Source organism: Lactuca virosa, chromosome 4 (assembly GCF_052849685.1).
Source record: "Lactuca virosa cultivar CGN04683 chromosome 4, Lactuca_virosa_CGN04683_v6, whole genome shotgun sequence".
NCBI classification, from domain to species: Eukaryota; Viridiplantae; Streptophyta; class Magnoliopsida; order Asterales; family Asteraceae; genus Lactuca; species Lactuca virosa.
This window is the reverse complement of record NC_136429.1, coordinates 401,622,068-401,632,821: the sequence shown is the minus strand read 5'-3', so window position 1 is coordinate 401,632,821 and position 10,754 is coordinate 401,622,068. Positions and strand designations below refer to the sequence as shown.

General features: G+C 32.4%; 1 long non-coding RNA gene across 5 annotated transcripts; it reads left to right on the top strand.

The window, feature by feature from the left end:
* Nucleotides 1-797: 797 nt before the first annotated feature.
* Nucleotides 798-3,527, top strand: LOC145108871 (uncharacterized). Of its 5 annotated transcripts, none has more exons than XR_013708615.1 (8): nt 799-1,525; nt 1,698-1,803; nt 1,911-2,044; nt 2,163-2,310; nt 2,401-2,480; nt 2,593-2,708; nt 2,861-3,118; nt 3,347-3,527. It is a non-coding gene; the product is annotated as an uncharacterized LOC145108871 (long non-coding RNA). The 5 variants fall into 5 exon arrangements; XR_013708616.1 differs by having other exon boundaries at nt 800-1,417; XR_013708617.1 differs by having other exon boundaries at nt 800-1,803; nt 2,861-2,942; nt 3,034-3,118.
* The last annotated feature ends 7,227 nt before the right edge of the window (nt 3,528-10,754 follow it).

The following is a 10,754-nucleotide window of genomic DNA, read 5'->3' as shown; positions in this document are numbered from 1 at the left end:
AAAACTAAATGCGAATTCATTCTGAAATAATATCATTGCTGATATTAATGACGAATTTATTATTTTCTATAAAAAATAATTATAATTATGTATATCATTTAATATACATATAATTATGGAAATCATTTAATACATATATTTATTTGATTAAATAATAATTTAATTTTTACTAAATTCTTATTGGTGTATTCTAGCACACAATAGATGTGAGAAACATTTGAACCCAGCTCCTCTCTCTCTCTCTCTCTCTCTCTATATATATATATATATATATATATATATATATATATATTTCTTTTAAATGTATTCATAAGTTGGATATTGATATTTATTTATTAAACGTTAAAAGTAAAACTGATTATTTATTTTACAGGATCACATACATTATCACTCTAATATAGTATAATCAGATTATATTATTATCTAATAAATAAAAATAATTTCGAATAAATCAGTAAAACACTAAACTAAAAAGAAATGACAACGATGGTTTATATACTTTTTATAAAATTTTATTGTAATACAATAAAAAAGAGACAATGAATATTATAGAATTAAATTAATCAAAATTGTAGATCTAAAAAATTTAATGTTGCGACAACGATTGAACGTTACAGAAATGATTTGATGACAATAATTAAAGCTAGACTACCCCGTCTGAATACCCAAATCTGAACTATCAAACCATTATATATCTACCAATTTTTACGCGTATTAAAAAAAATTGAATTTCTTTAAATTTATATATATATAAAAGCTTAAAAAGTTGGAGAGCAGTGTACTTTTTTCTCTTTCCTGTTTTGCCACCGAAGTTTTTATTCTCATTCTAAAGACACAATAACAATTCCGTCTTCCCATTCTTCTCTTCTCTTCTTATCCTCAACCTTGCCGCCCTCCTCCTCCAATAGTCTTTCTTTTCGTTTTCCTTACTTCCTCTTTCTTGCTTCTTTACTCTTCCTCAGATGCAAGAAACCCCTTCTCCGCTTCTTCTATGCCGATCCTCTTCCTTCACATGTTGTTCTCTTCATAAACCTGAAACTCTCTTTTGACATCGATTGCATCTCCCTTCCAATTTTGCGCTTCTCTCTCTACACCCAAAAAAAATTCATGTCGTCGCTCATACAGGCTACTGCCCACCGCCGCCACCCCCACCATTTTCTCAACTTCCGACACCGAGAGCAAACCACCAGCCACCACCAACTGCTGCTTCATCTTTTTGGATATACCACAAACTGGTCATAGTTTGGATCAGGTCGTCGACGACGGCAACGCATGAGTAGAAGGAAATAGAGGTTATGGCTGACAGCAGAGCATACAACAGTATCCGATTGAGCGCCACCGTAACTGTTCACCTCTGTTTTTTCTGATTTCCTTTGTGAATGTTCCTTCTTGGTGGCTGATTCAGAACGAGTTGAAGGTAATGTTTTCTTCTACCTCCAGGGTATCGACTATGGTGGTGGGGTTTCTTGGTCTTTCTTTCAGGAGGGCCGAGGGTATCACTTCCCCTTTATGAGCTTTGTCTCTGGTTCGATTTTCTGATTTAATCCTTTAGTTTTTATTTCATTTGGTTGATTCTTAAGTTTTTATGGCCTTTGTTTGATTAATTGTCAAGTTTTTCTTTTGTTTAGTCAATTTTTAGGTTTTTATGACCTTTCCTTGATCGATTGTTACATCTTTTTATGCTTTACTTCTTCCAGGAAGGTATATATTCTACATGTCGGTTGAAAAAAATTGTTGTATAGAGGCTGTTAATATGCTAAAGGGAAGTGCACATGCAGTGTTTGTGGAAATGCCTAAGAGAAGGTAATATGTTTCTATTATCTGTTATAGATCATATATGCTGCAGGTTTGTACATGTTTCTATTATCTGTCATCAATCATCAGTCATGTTATTTTTTCCATATGAACAGGTTTCTAAATCTTCTTCAGAGCTGGAATTGGGTAGATTAAATGATCATTATAACAACTATATCAGATTCCCATGTCATCAATATACGTGTCATCAACAATTCAAGATACATCAAATCGCCTTTCCCTTTGTCGTGTATGTCTACTGTGTTTAAGTAATTACATTTTTTTATGTTTCACATGCCTTCAAACATTCTTTTAATTTTAATTTTATGCAATTTGTTGGTTGTGAAAGCTATTGATCTCCCTCATAGTGTTTCTCAGGCAATGGTTTCTTCACGCCTCAATATTGGAAAAAATGTTTCCTGTTTTACCCCCCCCCCCCCCCCCCCCCCAATTTATGAACCGAGCAAAACAGATTCATCCAATGCCTTTTTTCTGATACTGCTTCATCTATCTCTTGTAAGTTTATAGTTCTTGATTAGAATTTTAAATCTATATGGTGAAAGATTATTGGATTAATGTTGATTGTGGTTGTTGTTGGTGGTGCAGTGACGCCTACGTCAATGGAAACTTCAAATGGTCAAACACCAAGGAGATGGTGATGATGTTGATGAATTTGATTTGCCAAAGTAAGTGTTTTTTCACATCTTTTCTACATATTAAACAAAAGGTATTTTTCTTTATTGGCAAACTAATAATCTTAATGTTGATTTTCTCCTGTTTTTTAAATGTTTTATGTAGAATGGATTTCAAGAAAATTACAAATTCCTTCAGGCAAGATAAATCCATATTCAATGGTGATATTAGTGCCACATGGTTGCATTCCACTTATGATGTTTTATGTTGTGCATTGAGAAGTAAGGTTTTGTTGGGTGTTAGTCTTTTTTTTTTGGTTTCTAGATGTAACAAAATTACAAATAGTTATCAATTGCCAAATTTGTTAATGTTTATAATATATACAAAAAGAATTTTATAGTGTTTCGTTTTACTTGCTTTTTTATCCATATAGTTAGAATGCTTATTAGAGGTTTGATCACAAGTGCATGTCCAGAAGGGATGCTATAGGGACAATGGACAACTTTGCCCATGAAGTTACATTCTCATCTATTTTATTTATAAAATTTGAAAATTTCAATATGTTAATTGTTGTGTGAAAGAGTCTGATTTATTTCCATGTTGCAGGAAGCGACATACTATTGCTGAGCTGTTAAACAAGAACTCAAATTTGCTCAAACTTGAACTCAACAACAATTTTATTGATTATTGTGTAAGTTTTTTTTTCTTTTATCATCTGCTTTTTTTAAACAGAGACTTACAATTGACCATTATCGTTATATTTTATAACATTAACTTTAGCATTACGTGAAGGCTGATATCATTTTTTTAAAATTTACTCCCTCCCTCCCCTTTACCATTATCGTTATATTTTATCATCTACCCCTTTCTTACAGTTCTGTGTCTCAAGTAAATTTACTTTTCCGCCCCTTTCTTGCAGGACTGTTGAATGTACTCGCGTCGTTATCCAATATAGCATCTTACTTTCATTTGCTTATTCTAATTTTTTAAAATTTTGTAATATTTTTCCTTTTTATACCATCATACTTACAAACTACGATGTTATTGTAGATAAAACTTGATTACGAATGAACTTTTTCTATATCCCATTTTATATTCAACTTTTTTTGTCTAATATTTCAGTTTGAACATCAAGCTTGGGGCAGGTGACATTAGTTTTTAATAATGATTTATTCTATGTCGCATGAACCTATAGTAAGGTACCACAATTTGATGTTCATAACAATAGGGAGATATAGTTGCTTTCAATCTTTTTTAGCTATAAGGAATGTGTAGCAAATGGGCTTCTTTTGATTTCCTTGTAACAAAGCTTTTTTCTTTCTTTCATTTTCATCATAAACCATCGCTTACAAACCTTTACAACCTTTTGCATTAATTCATTGCAAGATCAGCCAACTATATTTAATTTGGTATTTAAAAAAAATACCCTTAGCGTCAACGGGGCAGCTAATTCCTACTAGTTGTCAATAAACGGTTAAAAAAATCAATGTTATATTCAAGATTGCAATGTTATATTAGATTTTGCATGTTATATTTTAGTTTTATATTTTGACCAAAATTTATAAATTTTATTAGATATTTTGCTTGTATTTTTAATTATATTCTGAAAATGCTCCAAACATATATATATATATATATATATATATATATATATATATATATATATATATATATATTTCTAAATTCGCTTCGTAATTAGTTTTTTCATAAAAAATTTAACAACTTTTTAAAGAATTGTTCTAAAATTTTATATAAAAATTTCATAACTTTTTTGTAATATTAAAAAAAAAATTCATAGCTTTCTTTACTTTTTGTACATCTTTTTATAATCATTAGTATACTTATAATTTTTTATAATATTTTTAAACGTTTCTTTCTTTTTTTCTTTTGTACAATATTTTGGAACTATTTTACTTCTCTTTTTGCACACTTTTTTTTTGAACGAAAGTTTAAAAAAATTATAAAAATATGTTGTATTAACAAAGTTAATTTATTTAAAATGACTGTATATAATTTGGTTTAAAAATAGTTTTAAAAAATTGTAGAAAATATAAAAAAAAATGTAATTTTTGTAAGAAATTATAAAACTGTATAAAAATGTACAAAAAAATTATTAAAAGTAGATTTTTAGATAAAATTAAATTTGTTGAAAAAATTAATTTTATGACGAACTGATGAAAAAAAAGGACAATATTTATATAAAAGTTCAAACTGTAGAGTAAATTTGTAATAAAATTTGAAGTTTTTTGTTAGATTAAAAATTATAATATTATATATGATATAAATTGTTTTAATTGGAGAAATAAAAGTTTCTTATCTTTTTATAAAACAATTGGGTTTGTTGGGAGTTTAAGATATTCGAAATAGGTTTTTTCTAAAAAAAATAATATTAACGCGTTTTCAAAAGCCATCAGGAAGCCCAAAGATGTCATGAATTTAGAGCATCCGGTATGGGTACACAAGACGTCGTTATTGCCTATGTGGCACCTCATAACATGGTCATAACATCATGAACATCATTTCCCCTTTGGTGTTATGACATATCTTGTTGGCGTTATGACATACTGAAACGAGAATATTGATTGACTGCATATTTCTCCTCTTTCTATTTTTCTCCTCTTAACCTCCTCATAACATGGTCATAACACCATGAACAACATTTCCCCCTTGGTGTTATAAATTGTTATAACATCACCTCAACGGATCCATACCTAATGCTCTTAGGAATTCGGTTGAAGAGTACGGATGATTAAATAAGTTACTGATTTAGCCCATATGGGTTGATGTATCTTTTTTTTTAGAGAAATTTCATCAAATAACAAAAAAAAAGGGATCTTTGAACATTTTGACCATGAAAATTTGAGTTTAGTAGAATGACCAAGGGATCCTTAAAGGGGGTTCTACGAAAGTCTTTACCTTCTGAGGAATGTGAATGGTAACGAGGAATTGAGGTGGCAGGGGAAAAAACAAAAAATAAAATAAAACGGTTTGTTGCATAGTTCCTCAGAAGGGGCTCTGAGGAAAAGTTGTTGAGGCTCTGCGGATCTGTTCTTCATCAGCACACCTTTGAGGAGCTGTTCTTCGGCTAACCATGACAAAAATCGGGATTTCATTAGTCGAAGAACAGTTCCTTAGAGGTGTGCTGATGAAGACCAGATTCGTAGAGCGTTAGCAACCTTTCCTCAGAGTCCCTTCTGAGGAACTATGCAACAAACCCTTTTTTTTGACTTTTTCTCGTGCCACCTCTATTCCTCGTTACTATTCATTTTCCTCAATAGGTAAAAGCCCCTCTATTCCTCGTTACTATTCATTTTCCTCAAAAGGTAAAGTCTTTCGCAGAGCCCCTCTGAAGATCCCTGGTCATTTTACAAAACTCAAATTTTCATGGTCAAAATGTTCAAACACCCCCTCCCTTTTGGTCATTTGATAGAAATTTCTCTTTTTTTTATCTAATTTTTTCTTTTTTAATCTTGAAATTCCTGTGGCAGGTAATGTATATAAAGCTTCGTTAAGTGCCAGATAAATGAAGAAATTGCATTTTTATTTGTATTTTTTTTCTTATTTTCATATTTTTTTTAGTTTAATTAAATGACAAATCACCACCACCACCGATATCAACACCATTAAATTACCCACCACTATCACTACTACTAGCCACATGCAACCGAAAAACCAACCATAACACCACCGACCACCAATCTCTATTGTCACCATCACAACCATCACCAATCACCACCAACCCCACCACCACAACTATAGTTTATTCCATTCACATATGTTCCTTCTTTGGACAACCACCCTACTCCCTCCTTGCCTTTGTCGGCGTCCAATATCCTCATCCTCCTTTCCTTCTTCTTACAACCACCCTAACCCCACCCCTTTACCGTTTAAAATGCGAAAACATAAACCTGGACATAACACAAAGAATGGAAACTAGACCAAAAACAAAATGAAAACTAAACATAAAACTAAAGACAAGCAATGCAAGAAAACTTAATAAAATTTTTGTTCGTAAACTTTAGAACTCTCGATCGTATAACAAAGATGATATTGTCCAGGTTCGTTACAATACAAAATTCACTCACCGGATTCTTTGAACCCTATTTCGATGTTGGATACTTCAACTCTATCGCCTTATACAAATGACATGCTTCGATTTTGATTCCAATCCACAGAGTTGGGTTTGAATGGACGAACTTCAATTTTCATTCTAACAGAGACGTTGGAGATGAGCGATTTTAACGACGTCGTTTTGATTTCTACAAAAGATAAGAGGGGGCGAAAAGATGTTTAGGAAGAGTGGGTCGAATGATAGGGGCTGAGGAGGGACCTGTCCGTGAGAACTGAAAGATTATTAGACTGGTAGGTGTGGGCAACGCCCACACCGGCGTTATTAGGAAAAGACAAAAAAAAAAGGCGTTATAACGTGTTATGGTGGTAACGGGAAGTAACGTGCAGGCTAATAACGCCTGGTAACGGGTAAGGGGGGCGGTGTTCACATGTTATAACACCCAATAACGCCTCTTGAGGCGTTGCCCATACCCACCTCTCTTATGGGATATGTCTGGTAGATTAGGGTTTTAGCCGAGATTTCAAACAATTTTAAAAAATGGTCCCTAAAGTTTACATGTTTTATGAGTTTGGTCCGAGGGTAAAAACAACTTCTTAAATTGTGGTTAACAGAAACTTAGACAGTAATTGACTTAGGGACCACCGATTTAATATTTTGAAACCATAAGAATAAGTCATGTAAAAAAATCAATAGACTAAAAGTACAAACGAGGACAAACCACAAGGACCCAAATTGTAATTTACTCTTGAAACTTTTCATTGAATGTCGCTTTAAAGAAGAAATGACAAGACGGAAGGAAAACATAAATGATGATAGAAGAATACTATTTTGTTTTTTTTTTTACTTTTGTTTTTCCTCTTTTAGAAATGTCACGAAATATTGTTTATGTTATTTATCGTTTCCGTGTTGTTTAATGGGAAATCACTTATCAAGATAATTAATTTTTCGGTATTTTAACATCTGGATAACTATCTTTTTTTGTACACATCTAGATAACAAACTTGTTGGAAGTGTTCACATATGACCATTATGACCTGCTGTAGCAGGTTACATCTTATATGTAAACACTTTCAACAAATTTGTTACATAGATGTGTACAAAAAAGTTACCTAAATATGAACAAAACGAAAAGTAAGAGTAAATTACACGAATGGTCCCTATGGTTTGGGGGAATTTGTGTTTTTGGTCCCTAACTTGTTTTTTTAACTTGGATGGTCCCTACTGTTTATTTTTGTTACACGTTTGGTCACTGTCTTACCAAAAAAGACTATTGTGCCCTTATTAATTTATTTTTTAATTAATTTTCTTATTTATGTATTTATTTTATATATATTTAAAAAAATTAATAGACCCCACATATCTGTATCTCCTCACCGTAAACCTGAAACCACATTTGAGAAATTTATTTTGGGTCTCACCGGGTTGTGGTGTTAATTCGACGGAGTGGAAGGACCGAAAAAAGAAGGTATGGTGAAGACGTCGATATCACTAAAGATGAAAAATAAATAGAAGTTGATGATTATGAGAGATGTGATGGTGAGGAGATACAAATATGTAGGGTCTATTAATTTTTTTAAATATATAAAGAATAAATACATAAATAAGAAAATTAATTAAAAAATTAATTAATAAGGGCACAATAGTCTTATTAGGTAAGATAGAGACCAAACGCATAACAAAAATAAACAGTAGGGATCATCCGAGTTAAAAAAAATAAATTAATTAAAAAATAAACAGTAGGGATCATCCGAGGAAATACAAATATGTGGGGTCTATTAATTTGTTTAAATATATAAAAAATAAATACATAAATAAGAAAATTAATTAAAAAATAAATTAATAAGGGCACAATAGTCTTTTTAGGTAAGACAGTGACCAAACGCGCAACAAAAATAAATAGTAGGGACCATCCGAGTTAAAAAAATAAGTTAGAGACCAAAAACACAAATTCCTCCAAACCACAGGGACCATTCGTGTAATTTACTCTTACTTTTCGTTTTGTTCATATTTGCGTAACTATTTTTTTTGTACACATCTAGGTAACGAACTTGTCAAAAATGTTCACATCTAGGATGTAACTGATGGGTTTCGAGCACTACATCAAACCTATGGTGTACATGCAAACCCTAATAGCTTTGGATCTAGTTTGTCTAATGAACATGCAATTGATAATCCAAAGCCATAAACCCTAGATCTAATAAACTATAACTGGAATTAGGGTTTAGATCTTACCTTTGATTGTTATATAGCAATAACAATCAATCCTTGGCTTCAGAAAGTTTAGTGCCTCAAGTGTTGCACCTCTAATGGAGTCACAAACACCACTAAGCAACTTGGATGAAGAGGGAGGAGAGAGGAGGCACCAAAAACGGCTGGAAACCCTAAAGGAACACTTAGCCACGTTTTTGGGGGCATAGGGGTCCTTTATATACATGTAGGCTATTAGGGTTTTCAATTAGGAAACCCTAATCTGACTGCTTAGGCCTTAAGCAGTCCAATGGACCATTCCAGAAGGCTCTTGGACGATTTCTTTATGGACCTCCATATAGAATTCGTCCATTGCCATCTAATGGATCAAAAGCCCAACTTTGTAACTATCTTATAATTACAATATTAGTCCCCTTAATTTAATTAATCTCTTTTAGCCACAAAATTAATTCTCAATTAATTCTTGACTAATATTAATTAAACAATATGATTTCTCCTTTAATATATTATTCTCATAATATATTAATAAATCATAATTAAACCTTTCTCTCCTTAATTCATCCCACATATTGCTATGGTGAAGGCAACCCAAAAGGACCATGCTCATAATCGGGTCAAGTACATACCAAAATAGTTATGGACTTAGACACTAATCCAACAGTCTCCCACTTGGATACGTCTAATAACTATTTTGCATAACTTCAGAACCTGATCAGCAATCGTAGCTTTCAAAAGCCGTTGTCAACTCTGATCTTATCAGATACGCATGTCCTTTAGATAAGAGATTATATATTCCTCCATTCTCAAGATATCGTATAGACACAAGACATGAATTTGATTATTCTCTCTATGCTGTTTCCCGACTTCTGATTTAAGACGACTGACAACAGACTACAATTGAACACATCAACTTAGTCCCGGCTTCGCCAAGCGCTTAGGGTGTCATCACTAAATCATCGAGGGGCCCATAGAGATCGCTTTTATCCCACTTTGGGTAAAAGGAATGGATAAACTTCGACTCAAATGCTCGCTTGCATTTACTGATCGAATCACACACAACAATAAGTTTTATAACACCAAGTTACTGGTGCGTTTTCTTATTATCAATGCGCAACCGACCAACAAATAACAACTCACACGTCTCGGTTTCAAGAATATACAATGTTATCATCTCACAATTACTCATGATAAAAACATGAAGTGATTCAAGTGAGCGTGGGTTTAATCCAATACTCTAATCTTATCAAAGCACTCATGAACTCTGCAACAAACTTGTGCTATGTCTAAACACTCTAGACAATCTACAGACATATTCATGACAATCTTCCTTCATACCTACTTCCAACGTATGACCCACTGTGGAGGTTCGAATAACCCAGTTATTCTGGAAGTCAAAACATGCAAAATGAAACACAACAATAATACTTAATCCTATATGGCCCCAAAACTTTTGCGCGTAAATAAAACACTTTTATTTAAACACCATATTGATTACTCATTATTCATTGTTTACTGTTTCAGAAAATCAACTTATTTCTTGAATTATAACAATATATGCCCATGCTCCGGGCATGCACACTATGTTTCTTATGGTCCATGCTTTGTGAAATATATCAATTGAAAACTTTTCCAATGATGCTCATTTCACAATTCCTAATCCTCATTGTTAGTGTAAGAACACAAGGTTCTCGCCACTACTAGAATATGTTAGATTCTAACATTTTATGCAACAATCCTTTCGCAAAGTCATAGCACAAAAGTCACCAAGACTTGGCCAATGAAAATACAAGGTTCTCTATCAGAAATTGTTACAAAACAATTCTATAGATGTGATGTCTCTCACTCAAAGTACATTCCTTTGAACATCCTTTTTGCATCGAATTTTCTAATCTTCACATAAACTCTTAACGTCCAACTCCCCATAAGGAAACATTTCCATATTTGCCATATGACAACTCATTATTAATAGAATCATATCTAATAATAGTAATGTCAATATGGTCCTTCCATTACTATACTTCCAATTGTTCACAAGCGACCAATCCTT